Raw genomic sequence first — 6,120 nt, 5'->3', positions numbered from 1 at the left:
ACAGCTGAGACACACCAAGGATAAAGACTAAACACTGTTAAACCGAGCCAGTCACCACAGTTGAGACACACCAGGGATAAAGACTAAACACTGTTACACCGAGCCAGTCACCACAGTTGAGACACAACACGGATAAAGACTAAACACTGTTACACCGTGCCAGTCACCACAGTTGAGACACACCACGGATAAAGACTAAACACTGTTACACCGAGCCAGTCACCACAGTTGAGACACACCACGGATAAAGACTAAACACTGTTACACCGAGCCAGTCACCACTGCTGAGACACACCACGGATAAAGACTAAACACTGTTATACCGAGCCAGTCACCACAGTTGAGACACACCACGGATAAAGACTAAACACTGTTACACCGAGCCAGTCACCACAGTTGAGACACACCACGGAAGAAGACCCAGCTGGTGGCAAGATGGCCTCAGGACCAGCACACGGAGTTCTCTTGGCCGCCCTCTTGTTGCTGGTACACAAACACCTGTGTAAGTATGTTCAGTGTATTCATTTGTTTGCACTCAGCAATATGCCAGCTATATCACGGCAGTCTGTACATACTAGTAATCGAGTCTGTACCAAACAAAGTAGTGCTTGACATGATGAGCAACGAACCAGGACACAACTGTACGATGACACGCAATCAACCAAATCACCGAGCCTGACAACCTGACCCATTTCTACATATATTCTAACACGGTACCATTGGGGTACCAGAGGAAGGTCGGGGGCCGCGTCATGCCAAAAGACGTTGAAAGATGGTACTTGTTGTTACCTGCCTGGCGCTCGGCTTTAAGAGGTTAAAACAAGGACTGGTCGGCCCGGAGTCAGTATACTGTGTCTGAGTGGGGCATTCGTGTTAAATTCTCTCTCTCTCTCTCTCTCTCTCTCTCTCTCTCTCTCTCTCTGCCTCTCTCTCTCTCTCTCTCACTCTCTCCCTCCCTCTCTCTCTCTCTCTCTCTCTCTCTCTCTCTCTCTCTCTCTCTCTTTCTTGATGTCGTAATGTGCCTTAGCATTACGACGTCGTTGGCGTTTGATTACTTTGACATGATGCCGTCCTATCACATCCAGCTGAACATGTAACACAGATAAATAACAGCCACATCTTGACAACATACTACATTCAGCACACTTTGAATACATCCAGTGAGCGATGATTCCTTGCCTTGGCACTGTTTTCTTTCGTTTTGTCATGTTCTGACGGAATGACGTGTGTCATCGCTAATTTTCAGATCCGGGGTAGAATAGGTCTTCAGAAACCAATGCTTGCCGTAAAAGACGACTATGTTTGTCGTAAGAGGCGACTAACGGGATCGGGTGGTTGATGCATGTCATCGTATCCCTATTGCGTGGAACGATGCTCATGATGTCAATCACTGGATTGTCAGATCCAGACTCGATTATTTACAGACCGCCGTCATATAGCTGGAAAAATGAGTTGAACAACAAACAAACAAACTAATTTTCAGTGGCCCATTCATATAGTTTTCGCAGCTATTTTGCCGTTTACGCCCAAATGAATATGTTTCGGCGGACAATAAAGATTTGTTATTCCCTTCTATTGACGTTTTGTATTTCCTTCTAGCCTCCTCCTCATCCTCGCTTTATGCTGTAACCTGGCACAGATACATGTGGAGACGTGGTCTGAAGACGTGTCACCAGAATGGGATGAAATACCTCGACACCCGCTCCCCAAAGGCTGTTGAGAACATAAGGCAGTACTTGGGAAAATTCACGTGAGTTGCTCGCAGGGGACACTGGGGAAACGCTCGTCCATTCAATACTGGCATTTGCATGCGCCACATAAGACATTATACAAAACAATTCGGGTCTCTCATATCTCGTAAACGAATTATGTTTCATAAAATCTTATTTCATATCATTCTCTACAAATTTAATTAACGTATTATATTCTCGAAAAATGAATTAGGGGATATTTGTACATATCAGAAAATTTAAAGAGGTATCTAGTGATGATAATGTAGGAATGAGAAAAAAAGGACAGAACATGTTGGCGGTGTGTTAGAAAAGGTGCAAACAACTAAGAAAGACGATGCCCGTTTGAGATGAATTGGACAATAAAGGGTCATGCCCCCAACGATTGGTCAAACATTCGTATATATAGCATTTCCCAGTGACAATTTGAGGGAGTCTGGCCCAGTTCGGCTACGGATTGCCTTTGACGTCGGCGTACACTTCTCCCGATCATGCCATAGACCTGCCCTGTGGGGGAAAGGTCGGGAATCAGGGCTGACCATTGCATTCTGGTGCTGACTTACTGCTGGAAGTAGGCAGTTACTAACGTCTCAAAATACAAAACGTGGACCAGTATGGCTCGTGAATGGCACAACTACTGGCGCTAGTATGTTGTCTCGGTAGTGACCCTTCCACGGATAGTATCCAGTGGCGCTGTGACCGATATCACTGCAAGCCGACCCCTAATTTGTTGGTATGACGTCCGGGAGGACGCGTCTAGACAAATCCATGCCTATCTAGAAAGTCAAGAGTGACTCTTGATTCTTCTGGAATTATTACACGAGACCATCAGCGATTTCTCCAGTTTCTACTGATACGTGTTCATTCCAAATTTGAAACGCGAAGGTGAACCCAAACGTCGGGACGTACAGAACTGAATGGTGAAATCAGTAAATAACCACACAAGATCCATAAACAATCAACAAATTATTTTGAAATATACAGGATTTGGATTAAAATCACAAAAGGCAAAACAATGGGTTAAAATATGTGTCAGCAGCAATAAATAATAGGCCCTGTTACAAAATACAGCACGACAAAAACCTTTCCATATTCATAAGAAACATCTGCTAAAAACAGCGTCCATTCACGTTTCCGAAGCAAGTGCACTGACGAATGTCCATTATTTGTGATAACTGAATACTTTGAATGAAGCACGTACTCCGTTCTCAGTCAATGAATTGCATTCGGGACAATCCGAATAGCGACACGTGCACCAGGCTGCTCGTGCCCCTCTCAGGGCCATTTTTGCGACCGTGTTCCGTCTTAGCGCAAACGGGCATGCATAAAACAATTGTCAACTCGTTGCGTAATGGTTCACATATATTTCCCCATATATTGTATATATTTCAGATGCAATTTAAGCACATCGGGACATGCGAAATTATACAGTATGATTAAACGCATTCAACTGTGTCTTGGGTATATTTTTAGATACAAGACATTTGTAAAATCAAAAACTTTTTCTGATGGATTCTTTGACGAAGAATTACGCGCATTCTGATTGATTTGTCGTATTTTCGCAAAAAACATTCACCGATAGGGGGACGAGTCTTCTTGCATGTTACGGAAAGGGGCGTGTGGTGACGAATGAATGAATTGGTGTTGGAAACAGGCAGAAACAATATGTGTTTTCGGAGAATTATCCCGGGCAAGTTCATGAGGCTCAAGTCAAGTCGTATAAAAAGAAGGCATCGCCCTTGCCTGCACTTATATGGGTACAACCAGCATTCTCGAACATGCCTGGATGCGCCGCGAATAATGTCGTGTTTTCCGGAAGTGAATAAACAATAAACAAGTAAATCCCACACAACGAACCTCTCTAAACCGAGAGTAAGCACTGAGACGGAGTCTGCACAATCAGCAACCAAGGGAGGTCACTTGTACCCCAACTCAACGTTATACGAGCGATGCAAACAAATAGCTGCCACAATAATCATTTATCACCTGGAATACGTTTACTACATACACTGCCTCATAAGAATGCACTCTAAACACTTTATGGTTCTAACTAGAATATGTCAATTTGTTAATGATGGTGCAACACGTGCATGGTCACCAAGCATGCAGAGGATTTCCAATTTCCAACCTGGTGGGCTGTCGAAAGTGAACATCGATTTGATTGGCTATTTGGATTCGTTTTCATAAAGAATGGTTTCTGATTAATCTATTCTGGACTTATGTCCTCATTTGATGTCCTCAGAAACCTGTTCAAATGTCTGCTACTCACAAAGTGAGACACATTGAATTTGAATATATTAGCAACCTGTCGCTGACTTCTACCCGTTAGAAGCATGCCCTCCGGCGTTTACCACGTTGTAGACGACGCATTCCCAATCTGATCTCAAATAGTGCATTACAGCAAGAGTAGGGAGCCTACGTGTCGCTGTGGATAATGATAATCAACAATACAAATGGCTCAGAGCGATTTAACGACCTTCCCAAATGATAATGACCCCAAAGCTCACGTGTATGAAGTAAGTTTATGGTCCGCGTGCAATGTTTCGGTGTGTTGTGTCGTTACGTTTTGGTTCCGAAACCGTTCGATTTCTTGCGGTCAGTTTCGAAACTTGTGAAGACCGATGACTACATTAAGTAAGACATTATCGACGAGTGGGAGATGTATATCGTATTGTAAAACACCGCAGGGAGAATATACCGTGATGGGCGCAGCCCCGAGTGGTTTATTTTCCCTGCAGTGTTTTATGATTCGACAAACAACGACTCTGACTCGTTTGTATCTTATATGAGTCATCAACATTATGCACAGTCTCTTTAAGGACGTTAATAAAATGTGCAAGCTTTACTCCTTGAATACAATCCGACCACGGCAATGTCTAGCATATCCAATCTAAGGAGAGGGGGGTTACGTTTGATATTTCTCGGATATTCTCACAATTTGATTATTACGATTATCTGTACCTTTTGCACAATACAGATTATCACATGTCTCTCACTTTATGGTGCGATGGTTCGACTACTGCGTTCATCTGCGTTGCCCAGCTACGTCGAACTCACAATACACTTCCCTCTCAAAAATAATGTCGGCCAGTTTACGACGTCCTCAAGTTGAGAGCGCATTTTCGAATCTCCAGAAATGACGTCATAATAGAACAATGTTTTATCGTGAAATAAACCTAGGTTCGTTCTTCATTTGTTCTTTGCGATTTATCTCGTAGCTATCTTATATATTTAATTATTTCCAACATTTTGGGGGAAAGTTTACATGCGATCAATTCGTAAGTAAGCATGCAGAGGTTTTACATATTAGCTATATCCCAAACACCTGGTTTCAAATACTCGCTATATCCCAAGCACCTGGTTTCACATACTCGCTATATCCCAAGGACTGGTTTCATATACTCGCTATATCCCAAGCACTGGTTTGAAATACTCGCTTTATCCCAAGCACTCTTTTTACATACTTCCTATATCCCAAGGACTGGTTTCACAAACTCGCTATATCACAAGCACTGGTTTCACATACTCGCTTTATCCCAAGCACTGGTTTCACATACTCGCTTTATCCCAAGCACTGGTTTCACATACTTGCTATATTTTAAGGACCGGTTTCACATACTTGCTATATCCCAAACACTGGTTTCACTTGCTTGCTATATCCAAAGCACCTGGTTTCACATACTTGCTATATCCCATGCATCTGGTTCACGTGCTCGCTTTATCCCAAGCACTGGTTTCACATACTCGCTATACCCCAAGCACTGGTTTCATATACTTGCTATATCCCAAGGACTGGTTTCATATACTCACTATATCCCAAGGACTGGTTTCATATACTCACTATATCCCAAGGACTGGTTTCACATATTTGCTATATCCAAAGGACTGGTTTCACATATTTGCTATATCCCAAGCACTGGTTTCATATACTCGCTATATCCCAAGGACTGGCTTCACATACTCGCTATATCCCAAGGACTGGTTTCATATACTCACTATATCCCAAGGACTTGTTTCATATACCCTCTATATCCCAAGCACTGGTTTCACATACTTGCTATATCCCAAGGACTGGTCTCCCATACCCAAGGACTGGTTTCACATGCTTCCTATATCCCAAGCACCTGGTTTCACATACTCGCTATATCCCAAGAACTGGTTTCACATACTTGCTATATTCCAAGCACTGGTTTCACATACTTGCTATATCCCAATGACTGGTTTCACATACTTGCTATATCCCAAGCACCTGGTTTCCTATACTCACTATATCCCAAGGACTGGTTTCACATACTTCCTATATTCCAAGCACTGGTTTCATATACTCGCTATATCCCAAGGACTGGTTTCACATACTCGCTATATCCCAAGGACTGGTTGCACATATTCG

The sequence above is a fragment of the Haliotis rufescens genome, unplaced genomic scaffold (assembly GCF_023055435.1).
Source record: "Haliotis rufescens isolate VD_foot unplaced genomic scaffold, xgHalRufe1.0.p SCAF_7, whole genome shotgun sequence".
NCBI classification, from domain to species: Eukaryota; Metazoa; Mollusca; class Gastropoda; order Lepetellida; family Haliotidae; genus Haliotis; species Haliotis rufescens.
The sequence above is the reverse complement of the archived record's forward strand: the minus strand, read 5'-3'. Positions refer to the sequence as shown.